At 40.9% G+C, this 19596-nt stretch overlaps 1 long non-coding RNA gene across 5 annotated transcripts in view; it reads right to left on the bottom strand.

The window, feature by feature from the left end:
• LOC113934891 overlaps positions 1–9600 on the bottom strand; it is a 32225-nt gene extending 22625 nt beyond the window's left edge. For 3 of the 5 annotated variants that reach the window (XR_003523821.2, XR_003523822.2, XR_003523823.2), the window contains exon 1: positions 9352–9600. This is a non-coding gene — a long non-coding RNA (uncharacterized LOC113934891). The remainder of the gene's footprint in view (positions 1–9351) is intronic. The other 2 variants (XR_003523820.2, XR_003523819.2) reach the window with 2 other exon arrangements.
• Positions 9601–19596: the final 9996 nt, after the last annotated feature.

Below are 19596 nucleotides of genomic sequence, written 5' to 3'. Positions count from 1 at the left end.
ATTAAAAATAACCTAGAGAGAATAAACAGACTAGAGGAAGCAGAAGAACAGATCACTGACTTGGAGGACACAGTAATAGAAAGCAATATGAACAGGAGAGAGAAAAAAGAATAATAAAAAATAAAAATAAGACTTCAAATTCCATGACACCATCAAGTGTAATAACAATCTTGTTATAAGGACCCCAGAAGGAGAAAAGAGAGAAAGAGGGAAGAAAATTTATTTCAAGAAATAATAGCTCAAAACTTCCCACATCTGAAGAAGAAATAGAAATCCTGATCTGGAGGCAAAGACTCCCCAACAAAATCAACCCAAGGAGGTCCACAACAAGAAACACAGTAACTGAAATGGTCAAAAGTAGTGACAGAAAATTCTAGAAGCAGTAAGAGTAAAGACTTACGTACAAGGGAAACCCCACAGAGCTATGAACTGACTTTTCAGCAAAAATTTTGCAGGCCAGAAGGGAGTGGCATGATACATTCAAAAGTGCTGAAAGAAAAAAAACATACAGCAAAGAATACTCTATCCAGCAAGGGTACCATTCAAAATAATAAAGATAAAGAGTTTACCAGACAAATATGTTAGAAGAATTCATCACCACTAAACTAGCCTTACAAAAAATTATTAAAGGGGACTGTTTGAGTGGAAAGGAAGGACCATAAGCAGGAGAAAAAAAAGTAGGAAGCACAAAAGCAGTAACATTCAGTACACCTATAAAAATCAGTCAAGGGATGGGGCGCCTGGGTGGCTCAGATGGTTAAGTGTCTGCCTTCGGCTCAGGTCATGATCCCGGGGTCCTGGGATCGAGCCCCACATCGGGCTCCCTGCTTTGCGGGAAGCCTGCTTCTCCCTCTCCCACTGCCCCTGCTTGTGTCCCCTCTCTTGCTGTGTCTCTCTGTGTCAAATAAAATCTTAAAAAAATTAGTCAAGGGATTCACAAAATAAAAGAATGTAAGGTATGACACTATATACCTGAAAAATGGGAGAAAGAGAAGTAAAAATTTAGTGCTTTTAGAATTAGTTTAAATTTAGGCAACCATCATCTTAATATAGCCTGCTATATGCATAAGATATCATGTATACACCTGACAGTAACCACAAATCAAAACCTTGTAATTGATATGCAAAAAATAAAGAAAAAGGAATCCAAAGTATATCATTAAAGAAAGCCAGCCATGGCCAGCCTTTGTCTCAGGTCATGATCCCAGGGTCCAGGGATCCAGTCCCAGATTGGGCTCCCTGCTCAGCGGGGAGCCTGCTTCTCCCTCTGCCCCTCCCCATCCTCATGCATGCACATGCTCTCTCTCTAATACATAAAATTAAAAAAAAAATTAAAATAAAATAAAGCCAGCAAACCATGAGAAAAGAGCAACCGAAGAAAGGAACACAGAGGAACTACTAAAACAACCATACAGCAAGTAACAAAATGGCAATAAATACAAACCAATCAACAATTACATCGAATGTAAATGAACTAAACACTCCATTCAAAAGACATGGGTTACAGAATGGATAAAAAAGCAAGACAAACCTATATGTTGCCTACAAACCTAAAGACACACATTGAAAGTGAAGGGATGGAAAAGCAATTATCATGCAAATGGAAGCTAACAGAAAGCTGGGATAGCAATACTTACATTGGACAAAATATACTTTAAAATAAAGACTAACAAGAAACAAAGAGGAGCACCTAAGTGGCTCAGTCAGTTGAACAGTGGACTCTTGATTTCAGCTCAGGTCATGATCTCGAGGTCCTGGGATCAAGCCCTGCTTCAGGCTCCACACAGCAGGGAGTCCGCTTGAGGATTTTCTCTCTCTCTCTCTCTCTCTCCCCTTCTCTCTCTGCCCCTCCCCCGACTTGCTCGCACACGTGCGCTCTTTCCCCTAAAATATATAAATAAATCTTTAAAAAAAAAAAAAGGATCCTTCACAATCATAAAGGGAACAATCCAAAAGGAGGCTATAACAATTGTAAATATTTATGTACCCAACATGGGAGCAACAAATACATAAAGCGACTACTAACAAACATAAAGCAAAAAACTGATAGTAATACCATAATAGTAGGGAACTATAACACCCACTTACATTAATGGATAGATCATGGAAACAGAAAATCAACAAGGAAACAGCTTTGAATGACACATTGGACTAGATGGATCTAACAAATATACACAGAACATTCCACACTAAGACAGAATACACATTCTTTTCAAGTGCATAGAGAACATACTCTAGATCATGTCAGGCCACAAAACATGTCTCAACAAACTAAAAAATACTGAAATTATATCATACATCTTTTCCAACCACAATGCTATGAAACTACAAATCAATCACAAGAATAATTCTGGAAAGAACAACTGTACATGGAGGTTAAACAAGCTACTAAACAATGAATGGGTCAACCAAGATTATCAAAGAGGAAGTCAAAAAATACACGGAGACAAAGGAAAATAAAAACACAACCAGTCTAACATTTTTGGGAAGCAGCAAAAGTTCTTCTAAGAGATTATAGCAATACAGGCCTTCCTCAAAACCAAAAACAAAAAAAGCAAAAACAAAACAAAACAAAAAATAAACAACATAACCTTACACCTAAAAGAAACAGAAAAAGAAGTACAAAGCCTAAACCCAGTAGTAGGAAGGAAATAATAAAGGTAAGAGCAGAAATAAACAAAATAGAGAAACACCACCACCACAAAAATAGATCAATGAAACCAGAACCTGGTTCTTTGAAAACACCAATAAAATTGATAAACCTTTAGCCAGATTCAACAGAGGGAAAAAAAAAAGACTCAAAATCAAAAATGAAAGAGGGGAAATAACAAGTGACACCACAAAAATACAAAGGATTCTAAGAGACCACTACAAAAAAATTATATATATATATATATATATATACACATATATGTGTGTGTGTGTATATGTATATACATATATATGTGCCAAGAAATTGAACAACCCAGAAGAAATGGTAAATTCCTAGAAATATATAACCTCCCAAAACTGAATCAGGAAGAAATAGAAAATTTGAACAGACCGATTACTAGCAATGAAATTGAATAGGTAATCAAATAATTCCCAACAAACAAAAGTCCAAAAACAAACGGCTTCGTGGGGAAATTCTACCATTTAAAGAAGAATACCTATTCTTCTCAAACTATTCCAAAAAAACAGAAAAGACAAGCTACCAAATACATTCTATGAGGCCAGCAGTACCCTCATACCAAAACTAAATGAAGACACTACAAAAAAAAAAGAGAGAGAGAGAGAGAGCGAGAACTACAGGCCAGTATCGCTGACTACAGATGCAAAAATCCTCAGTAAAATAATAGCAAACTGAACCAACAATACATCCAAAAAATCATTCACCACGATCAAATGGGACTTATTCCTGGGATGCAACGATGGTTTAATATTTGCAAATCAATGTGATACATCACATCAACAAGACAAAGAATAAAAATCATGATCATAAAATAATAGTGTCCATTACAGTAAACACAAAAAAAGCATTTGACAAAGTAAAAATCCATTCAGGATAAAAATGCTTAACAAAGCAGATTTAGAGGGAACATACCTCAATAATAGATACATATTTGAAAAACAGCTAACATACGCAATGGTGAAAAACTGAGAGCACTTCCCCTAAGGTAAAGAACAAGACAAGGATGTCTGTCCACTCTCACCACTCTTATTCAACATAGTACTGAAGTCCTAGCTACAGCAATCAGACAATAAAAGGCATCCAAATTGGTAAGGAAGAAGTAAAACTGTCACCATTTCCAGATGACACACTATATACAGAAAACCCGAATGACTCCACCAAAAAACTACTAGAATTGATAAACGAATTGAGTAAAATCATAGGATACAAAATCAATATACAGAAATACTGCACTTCTACACCTTTAATAATGAAGTAGCAGAAAACCATCAACAAAACTAAAAGACAACCCACTGAATGGGAGAAGATATTTGCAAAGAATATACCTGATAAGAGGCTAATATCCAAAATACATAAATAATATATATAACTCAACACTAAAAAAGACAACAAAAAATCCAATTTAAAAGAGAAGACATGAATAGACATTTATACAAAGAAGACATACAGATGGCCAACATGAAAGATGCTCTTCATTCATCATGACAGAAATGGAAATCAAAACTACAATATCACCTCATACCTTTCCAAATGGCTCAAATCACACAAAAACAAGTGCGCGCAAGGTGCAGAGAAGAGGGAACCCTCCGACACTGTTGGTAGGAATGCAGATTGGTGCAACCACTATGGAAAACAGTACGGAGGTTCCTCAAAAAATTAAAAATAGAACTATCATATGATCCAGTAATTCCATGGCTGGCTATTTACCCAAAGAAAACAAAACACTAATCCAAAAAGATATACACACCCCTATGTTTACTGCAGCATTATTTACAATAGCCAAAATATGAAAGCAACCCAACTGTCCATCCGTAGGTGAATGGATAAAGAAGATGTGGTGTGTGTGTATATATATACAATGGAATATTACTCAGCCATAAAAAAGAATATAATCTTGCCATCTACAACATAAATGAATCCAGAGGATATAAAGCTAAGTGAAATATAGTCAGAGGAAGACAAAATCGTATGACTTTGCTATGTGAATTTAAGAAATAAAGAAAAAAAGAGATAAAGACTCAAATATAGAGAACTGGTGGTTGCCAGAGGGCAGGTTGGTGGGGGGATGGGTGAAAAAGGCGAAGGGGATTAAGAGTGCACTTATAATGAGCACTGAATAATGTACAGAATTGCTGAATCACTGTATTATACACCTGAAACTAACATAACACTGTATGTTAATTTTACCTGAACTAAAAAATAAGAATTTTAAGAAGCTTTTTATATATTAGTAAGTTAGCCCTTTACCTATGAGGTAAATTGCAAATATTATTCCAAATGCATTATCTGTCTTATTGTGCTTATATTTTTTGCCATACTATTATTTTTATATCATTTGCATTTTTTATTTTTTTAAGATTTTATTTTTTTATTTGAGAGAGAGAGAGAGAAAGTACGTGGGGGGAAGGCCAGGGGTGGAGAGTAAGAGGCAGGGTCCCTGCTAAGTGGAGAGCTGGATGCTGGGCTCCATCCCAGGACCCCAGGATCATGATCCAAGTTGAAGGCAGACACTTAAATTGACTGAGCCACCCAGGTGCCCCTGCCCTACAGTTTTTAATGCAAATTTCTTAATCACTTCTCTTACTGCTTTTTGGTTTGAGTAATAACTGGAAAGTCCTTACCCATACCCAAATTATGAAAGAATGCTCTTTTTATTCTAGTAATTGTGTGGTTTGGTTTCTTCTATTTAGATTTCTAACATATTTGGAATTTGTTTTGGTTTATGTTGCCAAGTAGGACTCAATTTTATCTTTTATCCAAATGGTTATTGTCACAATGACATTTATTAAAGAATTAATCTTTTCCCCAGTGATTTCTTATGCCATATTAGGTATACACTATCCAAATATACTTCAGTCCATCTCTGGATCTTATACTTTATTCCCTTTGTCTGTCTATTCATGCTCTAACTCTACAATGTTACAATCACCTAGGATCCAGAATATGTTAGCAAAACCTCCTTCACTGTTTCCAAGATTCCCAGCTTTTTAATTGTTAAATTTTTTGCAAATTCAGCTTTTATCTCCAGCATGAAACCTTGTTTGCTTATTTGGGGAATTATGTTAAAGTTCTATATCAACTTAGAAAGATTCTAACTTAGAATCAAAGATTCTAAGAATCTTTATGACAGCATTTGACCAAGTCTATTTTGTGACTAGTATAAAATTCTCTTCTTACAGGTTTTCACATTCTACTTTTAAGTATTTTATCTTTTTAAAAAATATGCTGAGGGGCGCCTGGGTGGCTTAGTCGTTAAGCGTCTGCCTTCGGCTCAGGTCGTGGTCCCAGGGTCCTGGGATCGAGCCCCGCATCGGGCTCCCTGCTCGGCGGGAAGCCTGCTTCTCCCTCTCCCACTCCCCCTGCTTGTGTTCCCTCTCTCGCTGTGTCCCTCTCTGTCAAATATATAAATAAAAACTTTTTTTAAAAAAATATGTTGAGATTTTCCTTATCGTCATAACTTTTTTTAATGAAGGCTATTAAATTTGTGTATTAATTTTAAAATCCTGGTGCATTATTCAGTACTTATTGACTACTGAGCTTTCTAGATGTATTTTATTTCTTCTGTAAATAGTTTCACCTCTTTTTAAATTTACACAACTCTCACTGTTTTTTCACTGATTTCATTGGCTTATGCCAGCGTAAAAAGTTAACATACTTGCTTTGATTCTGAACTTACGAAAATGTTTCTATTGTTTTACATATTAAGGAAGATCCTTGTTTTAGTTCTGGGGTACATCAATTCTTATTGCAGCGATTTTTTTTTTTTTTTCCAAGTTAGAAATGGGTGTCGAGAGGCATATGGATGGCTCTGTTGGTTAATGTCAGACTCTTGATCTCAGCTCAGGTCTTAAACTCAGGTTCAAGCCCCCAAAAAATAAAGAAAGAAAGGAAAGGGTGTTGGATTTTGTAAGATCTTTTCAAGTGCTTAGGGGAGAAATTTTATGACTTTTTTCCTTAGATCTATGTACAAGATTAGTTATGCTGATTCAATTCCAAATATTGAGGCATCCTGGCATTTTCGGATAAATTCAACCTGGTGAGGTTTTATTTTAATATGCTGTTGGTTTCTGCCGATATTTAAAATTTTTAAATCAATATTCATTACTGAGATTTGTCTACAGTTCTTTTTGTACATTTTCCTTCAGGTTTTGATCCAAATGTTGTATGTGTCCCATTTACGAACTTGAAACTTCCCATCTTTTTGGTAGAATTCTTCTGTGAAACTTTCTATGACTAATGCTGTTCTGTGAGAGGGTTACATTTCATTTTTTCTAATAAAGTTTATAAATTTATGCTTTTTATCAGAACTTGTCACTTTTGATAAATGTACTTTCCTAGGAATCTACTAACTTACCAAAGCATTCTTTTGTTTTTACTCTCTTATTATTTTACATAGAATTGTGAAAATAGGAGTGCCTGAGTTAAGACTCAGTTAAGCCTCCAATTCTTGATTTCAGCTCAGGTCATGATTTTGGGGTCGTGGGACTGAGCCCCATGTCAGCTCAGCGCAGAGTCTGCCTGGGACTCTCTCTCCCCTTCCCCTCCTCAAATAAAGAAATAAATCCTTTTTTAAAAAAGAACTGTGAAAATAGTTTATTGCTAAAATTTCCTCTCTCACAATTATTTCTCCTGGTTACTTTTTACATTTTTCTTCTTGATTTGCGGTGAGTGGTTTGACTATTTTGGTTTTTATCACACTTCATTTATTTATTCACTTACCTAGTTTTGGGCACCTGGGTGGCACAGATGGTTATTTACTTATTCACTTACATAGTTTTCATTTCTCTTTTAAGCTTTATTAATTTTGGAATTTACTTTTACAATTTATTCCCTTCTGCTTTGATTTATTTTTTTTTTTTTCTTCTGAGTTGAAAATTTAATTCTCTTTCTTATAGTCTTAAGAATTTAAGGCTAGGGATGCCTGGGTGGCTCAGTCAGTTAAGCATGTGCCTTCGGCTCAGGTCATGATCGCAGGGTCCTGGGATGGAGTCCCGCTTCAGGCTCCTTGCTCAGCAGGAAGCCTGCTTCTCCCTCTGCCTGCCACTCTCCCTGCTTGTGCTCTCTTTCTGACAAATAAATACATAAAAGATTAAAAAAAAAAAAAGAATTTAAGGCTATAAAATTTCATTTAATTGCTTTAAGTGTATATTGTCTCTGATATATTGTGCTTTATCAATTTTCTTTTAAAAGCTGCAGTATCATTTTGCATTTTCTTTGAACAAGTTTACTTTTGATAGCTTTTTAAATTCCAAGTGTATGTCATTTGAAAAATCAATTTCTAGTTTGCTCCATTGTGATAAAAGAATACTGTCTTATTTTTACTTTAAGGAAATTACTTTTTTCTTTGGAATCTGTATTATTAGTTTTATGAATGTTTCACATGTGCTTGAGAAGATGGTATTATCTTCCTACCAGAGTGTTAAAAATCAAGATTTGTGCATAAAATCGAACTTATGTTTGCTGTTTTAGATCCTTACTTATTTTTTGGTCCTGTGAACTGACAGCTGATGTTTAGTCTCCCTATCTACAATTAGGCTGTCCTTCAGCTTAAGGTTTACATTTTTCTAGTGTTCATATTTTTTCTAAAATAGGTCTTGCTTATTTTATGTCGTTTATTTCCAATTCTTATTAATGTCTACTGTAAAGTGGGAAAGGGGGTCTTTACTTCCATTACATCCTTAAACTATGGTTTTAATAATGCCATTAGTACAATTTTACCCCCAGCTATCCTACTGGATTCTATTATTTATAATCACATAAAGAATGATGATGGTGAAATAAGTGGAAAATAAATCTTCACAGAAACGCTTTAAGTGACCTGTGATCACAGTAAACTAGTCCAGCCTCCATGTCCCATTGTATTCAGCCTTAAATTCTATTTTAAGCCAATGTTTTCTCTTCAGAAAATGAGCACAAAACTACCTGATTTAAACACTTGCTGCATTCCTCAATTCTGAGCTCTTCAGGACATTGCCTGGTGAACTTTACTGCTTTACTTTGGCCCAAAGCTGGCAAATTTGGGCCAATCCCCCCGAGTCCCCAACTATCCACCAAAGAAGAGAGTGAACATCTTCCCTCACAGATCTGGCAAACATAGGCATCCAGTAGCAAAATATGCTTTTCAAACATTCTTTCTTGTTTAAAAACAATTTCGGATCTTGCATGCATACCGAATAAACGTCGGTTTTAAGTAATTTCTGACTCTCCACATGTGAAATACACTGATGTTCTGACTGATCAAAAACAACGTCTGCGGTTTATGGCTCTCACTGACAAACCTCCTCTCCCATGTGACACGCCTCCTTGGGGTCACAGCACCCCATTCTGTACCCTCGTAGATTCCTATTCACCCAGCATCCCACTGTCTCACCGGCAAACACACCGAAGCTTCCCTCAGCCCAATCCTACCCCAACTACATATTCCTACTGGCCCGAGCTCAGGACACAGCTACTCGGCTCCCCGGCTCGCAGATGCCGCCCCTTCACCCACCCAACACCCACGTCCTCGTTCCACCCAATACTAACCACCACCGAGAACGCCTATATCATGTGCACTTCCGTCTGAACTAGGACAACTGGGGGCTGGGCCAGAACTCTCAGGATTCCGCAGGGGCAACCAGGCCGAGTTTCGGCGTCCCCCACCCCCAGGCCAGACACTGAGAGGTAGGACGACCACCCACCTTGTGGGTCCCGCAGCTCTTTTGCGCGACATTTCCCAAGTCCCAGGCGCCCGAGCTGAGCGCTTCCCTCGTCTGTCCCGCCACTTTTGGGGCTCTGCGTGACGTTGCCAGGTGCCTCTGCTCCGGGGCCGAGAGTCTCTCGCGTCCGTCCCGAGGCTTTTACGGCTCTGCGCGACATCTCCCAGGAGTCCCTGCCGCACCAGCCGAGAGCCTCCCTCCTCCGTCCCGAGGCTTTTACGGCTCTGCGCGACATCTCCCCGGTGTTTGCGGCGTGAGCGTCCGCTCAACGTTTGGAGCCCCGGGGAGTGGGCCGGCCTGGAAAGACGCTTCCAGAACCATGTGGGACTGTGCGGCCAGGCGTGGCTGCCGCGTCTGAGAGTAGGCTTGGTGCTGGCAGGGCTGCAGGTAGCGGCCTCCGTGTCTGAGCCACTGAGCCGGCGCCGCGCCGCGTTGCTCACAGGCTCTGCATCGCAACTCCAGTTATCTCGGGGTTTTGGCGCTTCTTTTGGGGTTGGCAGGAGAATTCGGCCTCTGTGGGCTCAGGGTTCCGGGGCACAAGCGCGTCAGATCCGCAGGGCAGTGCGGCTCGTTCCTGACTGCACCCAGAGGACGCTGAAAGCGGGGGCTTCCCAAATCCTGGGCAGGGCGACGCGGTGGGAGCCTCGGGACTGCGAGCGGGCAGTGGCGCGGGCGTAGAGGTGTGTGCGTGCGTACGGCGGCCGCTGTTTCCCCGAGGGCGTCTGTGATCCTCTGCCGCACCTGGGGGCGGGGGGGCGGTGCCCGTGCTCCAGCGCCCCGCGGCCTACTTCCCAGACGCGCACCTGCGGTGCGTTCAGTTGGCGAGAAGGTCCTGTGTGTGAGTACGCGGTTGCGCGTTGGTAGGGGCTGGAGCTGAGGGTAGTTTCGAATTTGGTCAGTCTGGACTCCGAGAAAATCCTGGGCTCTCGTGAATCTTCTCCACTATCTCAGTTCTGCTCCTCTCCAAGAGGTGCATGTCTGAGAACCACTTAGGAGGTACCTTGGTGTTTTTTTCATTTTCTTTTTGTGATAATTCATTTTTTCCTCAGCCTTGATTTCCTTGCCTCCTGATTTGATTTTTCCCCCCTTTGATGCCGGACCTAGGCCCTTCAAGTGACCCGGTTTCTTGTATTTACCATTTGAGAAAATGTTGGGGTGGGGTGTTTATGTTAAAGAGCCCAGTGTGTCTTGCCTTCCCCCTAACCAACTGTTAGTAATTTGACAAATGTTTCAGTTTTCTCTTGTGTTGTTTTTTATTTTATTTAATGTATTTTTTCTGCTTATAAAATTACAGATCAGTTAGAATTTGGAAAATATACAAAGTAACTAAAAAAAATCAAGTTTAAGAAATATAAAGAGAACACTCAGGTAACCACCCAGGTCACAACATAGAACATTGCGAGCACTTCAGTAACATCCTAATCAAAATCAAAATCACCCTTCCTGTCCACCCCTTTTATGATCAGTTTTTTCATTATAGTTTACCTCCCTAATTATGCATCAATAAATAATAAGTGTACTTTTTAACTTTATGTGACTTTCTGTCCTGCATTATTTTTTAACACTATAATATGAAATTTGTCTGTACTGTGTATTTTTTCATAATGTTCAATAGTGTATCCTTATATAAATGTTAACTTATATGTTCATTATGTCATTGGTGGTTAGTTTGATACTTTTCAATTTGGGGCTATTACAATGCTGCTGGAGCATTTATGTGCATAACTACTGGTATGCAGGTAAGTACATTTCTCTAGGATAGAGGCATACTGTGAAGATACTGCAGGTTTGGTTCCAGGCCACCACTATAAAGCACATATCACAATAAAGTGAATCAGATTAATTTTTTGGTTTCCCAGTACGTACAGAAGTTATGTTTACACTATACTGTAGCCTAGTAAGTGTGCAGTAGTATTATGGGTGAAAAAAAAAACAGTATATATGCCTTAATTTGAAAATATTTGGTTGAGGGGCGCCTGGGTGGCTCAGTCGTTAAGCGTCTGCCTTCGGCTCAGGTCATGATCCCAGGGTCCTGGGATCGAGCCCCACGTCGGGCTGCCTGCTCCACGGGAAGCCTGCTTCTTCTCCCAGTCCCCCTGCTTGTGCTCCCTCTCTGGCTGTGTCTCTCTCTGTCAAAAAAAAATAATAATCTTAAAAAAAATAATATAGCAAATACTTTAATACATCAGTCTTAAAAAAAGCAAATGTATTTCACCTCATTAATAGAAAAAAGAAAACCAAATGATCTAGAAAAATCATGACAAAATGCAACATTATGATAAAAATTGAGCAAACCTGGGGTGCCTGGGTCTGCGTAGCTCATTGAACGTCTGCCTTCGGCTCAGGTATGGTCCCAGGGTCTTGGGATTGAGCCCCACATCGGGGTCCCTGCTCAGAGGGAAGCCTGCTTCTCCCTCTCCCACTCCCCCTGCTTGTGTTCCTGCTCTATCTCTCTCTCTCTCTGTCAAATAAATGAATAACATCTTTCAAAATAATAACAATATAAGAATAAATCAAATAGCTACTAATAAACCAAACAAAAAATGTTTTTTAGACCTCTAGATTAAAAATGACAGGATATTATTGAAAGATTATATAGTGATATAGATACACCATGTTCATGGATTAGAAGATTTATAAATAGATGTAAATTTTCTCAAAAAGCTTTACAGATTCAATGCAATCTCAGTTTTGAAAAAAGCAGTTTAATGAAATTAGAAAATCGATTCTAATACTCTTATAGAAGTGCAAAGATCTGTGAATAGACAAGACAATCTCAAAGGAATCCTTTACATTTTACAAAGGAATTCTTTGTAAAGGATTCACATTATCAGGGGCGCCTGGGTGGCTCAGTTGGTCAAGAGTTTGCCTTCGGCTCAGGTCATGATCCTGGGAGTCCTAGGATCCAGCCCCACACTCGGCTCCCTGCTCAGTGGGGAGCCTGCTTCTCCCTTTCCCTCTCCCTCTACGGCTGGCCCTGCTTGTGCACACATGTGCCCCCTCTTTCTCAAATAAATAAAATATTTGAAAAAAGGATTCACATTATCAGATATTGGCACCTGTTGTAGAGTTACTATAATTTAGAGACTGTGATACTGGCCTTAGGATAAAACGACCAAGAGACAAAGAGTACAGGAAAAGAACGACACATTCACAGTTGCCTGATACATGACAAAAGTAAAACATACAGTGGGAAATGGATGGCTTTTCAATGACTGGTGCTTTGTCAACTGGATATTCCCATGGGGGAAAAATCACTTTAAATATCAATTCCAGGTGGTTGCAGATATAAATGTGAAAAGCAAAATATTAATGCTCTTACAAGAAAATATATTTGTGGCCTTGAAAAGGGCAAAGATTTTTTTTTTTAAGATTTTATTTATTTATTTGGCAGAGACAGCGAGAGAGGGAACACAAGCAGGGGGAGTGGGAGAGGGAGAAGCAGGCTTCCAGCGGAGCAGGGAGGCTGATGCGGGGCTCGATCCCAGGACTCTGGGATCGTGACCTGAGCCGGAGGCAGACGCCTAAGGCCTGAGCCACCCAGGCGCCCCTAAATAAATAAAATCTTTAAAATAAACTGGAGTAAGGTATTTACTACAATACATCTGTCCAACAAGGAATTTGTCTTCATAATATTTTAAATCTATAATGAAAAGACAACCCAATAGAAAAGTGGACAAAAACTTAAACCATCACTTCACAAAAGAGAATACCCAAATGGCCAATAAACATAAGAAAATGTACATAACCTTATTAGTTATCAGGGAAATGTACACCCACTGGAAGAGCTAAAATGAAAACATGAAAAGTACCAAATATTAGTGAGGATTTGAAGCAACTGAAAGTCTCATACAATGATGGTGGGAGTATAAATTAGGGCAACTAGTTTGAATCCATTAAGGTGGAACATTTTTACTCTTTAAGGACCAACAATGTGACTTCTGATATAAACCCAACAGAAATGCACATTTACATGCACTAAAAGAAACCTACTGAAAAGTTCATGGTAGCGGCATTTGTAACAGTCCCCAAATGGAAACTGCAAGTGCATGAGACGGTGGAATTTTGTTATAGTCACACAATAGGATACTATAAAACAGTAAGAATGAATGAACTATAACGAACAAGAATATAAACATGATAAGCATAACCCTGAACAAAAGAAGACAGAAAAAAGCCCAGTAGGGAATGATTCCAAGTAGAAAAATTATTCATTTATTTATTTATAAAGATTTTATTTACTTGACAAAGCAGGAACACAAGCAGGGGGAGTGGGAGAGGGAGAAGCAGGCTTCCCGCTGAGCAGGGAGCCCGATGCGGGGCTCGATCCCAGGACCCTGGGATCATGACCTGAGCCGAAGGCAGACACTTAATGACTGAGCCACCCAGGCGCCCCCCAAGTAGAAAAGGTTTTAAATAAAGGTAATCTATGATGTTTGAAATCAGGATAATAGTTATTCTTGGCAGTAAAGTAATGGGGCTGGAGTGTAGGATAAGTGAAATGCTGGCAATGGCCTTTTTTCACCTTGTCTCAGTGCTGATTACCAAGGTGTATTGGGATTGCAAAAATTCATCAACTTGTGTAATCATATGTATAATTTCCTGAAGTGTGTATAGTATACGCAAACAAGACTAACAATACAATAAAAATACAAGAGCAAATCGGCAATATCAAAAGATCAGTACCAGGAGTTGGAAGAACCACTCTGAAGAACACTTAGGCCCTTTAACACAGGAGACACGCAGCTTCGACCTCCACCGGCCCTCAGGACCACACAGCGTAGGCACGGAACCGTTCGCCAAGGTGAGCAGTCACACCGGCAAGTCACACCCACCTGCCAGGGGCCGCAGGTGGGGCCCAGTCTCGGCCCCGCCCCTCCGCGCGGCCAGGCCCCGCCCCGCGACTCGGCCCCACCTTCCTCACGCTGGGACGCCGCGCGGCCACGACCTGTCCCAACGCTCAGTCCGTTTCCGTTTCCGTATCCACCGCCTCACACAGAAGCACAAACACACCAGCTCGTAGACCGACGCCTACTCACCGCCAGCCGCCACCATCCCCCACTTCAACCCCAACCGGCACGCCCGGTCTCGGCTGAGGGACCGACGCCCCCTCAGGGCAGAGAGCCCCCGCGCGGCCGGCGGCCAGCAGCAGCCAATCGGCAGCCGGAGGCAGGCCGGGGCAGAAGCCGCTTCCGGCGCGGGGACCGCCGGGAGGCGTAGTCCTGGGCGGCAGGACGTGCGTGGGACCGTTTGCCGTGCTGACCCCGGCCTGAGCGCGGGCGCAGCCTGACGAGAGGACCGGCACGGAACAGGAGCCGGCGGCGCCGCGGGCTAGTCTCCCAGGTCGCGGGTTCCTGAAGTGCTCGACGCGTGGGAGGCCTGGCTCCTGCGGGAGGGCACTTCGGCCCGGAGACATCGGGAAACAGGCAGCATTTACGGCGGGTCCGCTGTCTCAGCCGCCCCTCCTCCAGCCCACCTCAGCCCCGGGCCTTGTCCCAAGAGAGAAGTATATCGAAAGAGAGGATGTGTAGATTTCCTAAAGAAAAATCTCCTAATTGAAAAGTTTAAAAGTACATTTTTAAAAGAAAAGAAGGCGGGGAGCCTTGGGTGGCTCAAGCAGTTAAGCTTCTGCCTTCGGCTCAGGTCATGATCTCGGGGTCCTGGGATCGAGCCCCTCGGGCTCCCTGCTGGGCGGGGAGCCTGCTCCTCCCCCTGCTTGTGCGCTCTCTCTCTCAAATAAATAAAATCTTTAAAAAAATAAAATAAAAGGAAATAAGCGTCATTCACCACACGTAATCTCACCAATTTCAAGTCGACCCCGTTAACAGTCAACGTGCCACACTTGCCACATGTGTATTTTATATCTGACCTTTTGTAGTTTCCTACACTCCTGCCCAGATTTGGAAGTCCCCTCCCCCCATGCACTGATGAGAGCCCCGCACCCCGCCACCCCTCTGCTCCCTTCTTAACTTGCATGGTCAGTCTGGTCACTCGCCTGTGTACACCCGAAACTTGCTGGCTGCTCTCTTGCTTTGGTTAAATACAATTCTGGTTATAGAATGACTTCTGCCTACTGCGCACCTGTACCCATGCAGTACCGCGGAACGTGGCTGGAAAAAAAAAACCACACAGGTTTCACCTTAAATGAGAGGCCACAAATTGTTACTGTTTTCCGGATGATTTCTTTGTATTTTCGTAACATTGACATTTGGATTTCACTAATGTTTTCTTGGTGTTAAATTCAGATAATTTTTAGCAGGAATACTACAAAAAAATTGTCGAATTCTAATGCACCCATATCAGAGGTATATAGTCCCATTCTGGCCCTGTCAACTTTGATCATTTGGTTAAGGTAGTGCCTTTCAGATTTCTCCACTATGCAATTGCTAAATAAGCATCTTCTGGGGAGACAGAATGTACAGAAAGTAGTTTCAGAATTGCTAACCACTTTTGCAAAACAAAACCTACTAATACTGTTTTACACTTCTTTTAATTGCATTAATATAGCATGTAAGTGCTTCCACCTTGATGTAGTTACAAGTACACATAAGTTGAATTTAATTTTGTGCTATTAAAACATATCTCATTTTGATTCCTACTGAGGAACCATGAGGGAGGCCTGAAACCTCCATTCACATATCCAGTTTGAAACTATTAGTGAACCTTCAGATAAATGGGAGTATAATACTGGCCACAATGGAGTGACATTTACAAGACAGCAGACTAGGAGGTTCCAGGCGCTTTTTGCCCATGAAAACATTTAAAAAACTGTAGATAGGCTAAAATATCATTATAAAGCCCCTGGAAAATAATTAATGGACTACAGCAATCAAGCAAATGCCCAATTAATAAAAACCCACGTTCAGAATAGGAAATTTCATGGCATCTTTGCTCACCTTTGTCTCAACACCTCCCTGGTATGATGCAGTGTAGGGTGGTCTAAAGGGGACAATAGCCCAGTTCCCAATTCCCTCCATCAAAATGGAGGAAGCAGAGCAGACTTTACTCTCGACATTCTAACCTGTCTGGAGGCTCCCTGAGGGATTGTTCTGTTTCTTTGGATTGGGAGCTCAGAAGGGGAAGAGTGGAATAGCTTGAATCTCAGTCTGGAAAAAGCCATGGAAAGCAGTGAGCATTACTTGTGAAAGCTGCAGACTCACAGACACCTGTGGCAAGAGATTATGGACGGAGGAATGTGATAGGACATGTAAGACCCCAAAGGGAAGATGGGGTGAGACTCTGAGAAGTTGACATTTTTTTTTAAGATTTTATTTACTTGTTTGACAGCGAGAAACAGTGAGAGAGGGAACACAAGCAGGGGGAGTGGGAGAGGGAGAAGCAGGCTTCCCGCGTTGCAGGGAGCCCGATGCGGGGCTCGATCCCAGGACCCTGGGATCATGACCTGAGCCGAAGGCAGATGCTTAACGACTGAGCCACCCAGGCGCCCCTAGAGAAGTTGACATTTTAAATGACATTGGAGGTGGCACCTGGCTGGCTCAGTTGGTAAAGCATGCAACTCTTGATCTCAGGGTCATGAGTTCAATCCCCACATTGGGTGTAGATTCTACATAAAAATAAATAAAGAGGTGCCTGGGTGGCTCAGTTGGTTAAGCATATGACTATTGATTGGCTCAGGTCATGATCTCAGGGTTGTGAGACTGAGCCCCGCATTGGGCTCCGTGCTGGGTATGGAGCTTGCTTAAGATTCGCTCTCTCCAGGGGTGCCTGGGTGGCTCAATCAGTTATATGTCTGCCTTTGGCTCAGGTCATGATCCCAGGGTCCTGGGATTAAGTCCCAAGTCGGGCTCCCTGCTCAGCAGTGAGTCTGCCTCTCTCTCTCTCCCTCTGCCCCACACTCTGTTCATGCTCTCTCTCTCAAATAAATAAATAAAATCTTAAAAAAAAAATCTCCCTCTCCCTCTGCCCCTCCCTTCCCCAACTCATGCTCAGGCTCTCTCAAATAAGTTAGTTAATTGACATACAGGGAAGTGGTATACAGGGGAGATAGAAATTGTAACAAGGAACCAAAAAGAATATCTATAGTTGAAAAATACAAATACCCAGGGGTGCCTGGGTGGCTCAATCATTAAGCATCTGCCTTCGGCTCAGGTCATGATCCGGGGTCCTGGGATGGAGTCCCGCAACGGGCTCCCTGCTCCACAGGAAGCCTGCTTCTCCCTCTCCCACTCCCCCTGCTTGTGTTCACTCTCTCGCTGTGTCTCTCTCTGTCAAATAAATAAATAAAATCTTTAAAAAAAAAAAAGAAAAATACAAATACCTGAATTGAGAAATCCAACAGAAGAATTGCAAGCAAAAGAAAGAATTAGGAAACTTGAAGACATTTGAAATTATTAAAGCTCAGGAGGAAAAAATAGATTAAAGAAAAATGAACAGAACCCAAGGAACTTTTGGGACTTTATCAATTAGACCAGTTTATGTTCTACTATGGGAGTCCCAGAAGAAGAAAGAAAGAATGGCGTACAGAGATTATTTGAAGAAATAATGTAAAATACTACACAAATTTGAGGAACAACATGAATCTACAAATCCAAAGAAGCTCAGTAAATTCCAAGTAGGATAAAATGACAACCACACAGAGACACACGACAAATAGTCAAAAGTGAAAGTCAAAAAAATAATCTCAAAAGCATGGGGTGCCTGGGTTGCTCAGTTGGTTAAGCGTCTGCCTTCGGCCCAGGTCATGACTAACACCAAGGAAATAGAAACAATTATTAGAAATTATTATCAACTACTATATGCTAATAAATTAAGCAACCTGGAAGGAATGGATGCATTCCTCGAAACCTATAAACTACCAAGACTGAAACAGGAAGAAATTGATAACCTGAATAGGCCAAAAACCAGTAACGAGATTGAAGCAGTGATCAAAAACCTCCCCAAAAAAACAATCCAGGACCTGATGAATTCCCTGGGGAATTCTACCAAACATTCAAAGAAGAAATAATACCTATTCTCCTGAAGCTGTTTCAAAAAATAGAAACAGAAGGAAGGCTTCCAGACTCAGTCTATGAGGCCAGCATTTCCTTGATCCCCAAACCAGGCAAAGACCTCATCAAAAAGGAGAATTTCAGACCGATACGCCTGATGAATATGGATGCCAAAATTCTCAATAAGATCCTAGCTAATAGGATCCAACAGTACATTAAAAAGACCATTCACCATGACCTAGTGGGATTTATCGCTGGGATGCAAGGGTGGTTCAACATTCACAATTCAATCAATGTGATAGAAAACATAAATAAGAGGAGAGAGAAAAACCATATGCTCCTCTCAATTGATGCAGAAAAAGCATTTGACAAAATATAGCATCCTTTCCTGATTAAAACTCTTCAAAGTATAGGGATAGAGGGAACATTCCTCAAGTTCATAAAATCATTCTATGAAAAACCCACAGTGAATATCATTCTCAATGGAGAAAAGCCAAGAGCCTTTCCCTTAAGATCAGGAGCATGACAAGGCTGCCCACTCTTGCCACTATTGTTCAACAAAGAACTAGAAGTCCTAGCAACAGCACTCAGACAACAAAAAGAAATAAAAGGTATTCAAATTGGCAATGAAGAAGTCAAACTCTTTTTCTTCGCAGATAACATAATGTTTTATGTGAAAAACCCAAAAGATTCCAACCCAAAATTACTAGAACTCATACAGCAATTCAGTAATGTGGCAGGATACAAATCAATGCACAGAAATCAGTTGCTTTCTTATACACTAATGATGTAATTGTAGAAAGAGAAATTAGAGAATCCATTCCATTTACAATAGCACCAAAAACCATAAGATACCTTGGAATAAACCTAACCAAAGAGGTAAAGGATCTATAGTCTAGAAACAACAGAACACTCATGAAAAAAATTGAAGAAGACATAAAAAGGTGGAAAAACATTTCATGCTCGTGGATCGGAAGAATAAACATTGTTAAAATATCTATGCTGCCCAGAGATATTTATACTTGGGCATCTATGATGCCCAGAGAAATCTATACTTTCAATGCCATCCCGATCAAACTACCAATGGCATTTTTCAAAGTGCTGGAACAAACAATCCTAAAATTTGTATGGAATCAGAAAAGACCCCGAATTGCCAAGGAAATATTGAAAAAGAAAACAAAACTGGGGGCATCACGTTGCCTGATTTCAAGCTATATTACAAAGCTGTGATCACCAAGACAGCACGGTACTGGCACAAAAACAGATACATATACCAATA

This window comes from Zalophus californianus, chromosome 13 (genome assembly GCF_009762305.2).
Source record: "Zalophus californianus isolate mZalCal1 chromosome 13, mZalCal1.pri.v2, whole genome shotgun sequence".
NCBI classification, from domain to species: domain Eukaryota; kingdom Metazoa; phylum Chordata; class Mammalia; order Carnivora; family Otariidae; genus Zalophus; species Zalophus californianus.
The sequence above is the reverse complement of the archived record's forward strand: the minus strand, read 5'-3'. Positions and strand labels throughout refer to the sequence as shown.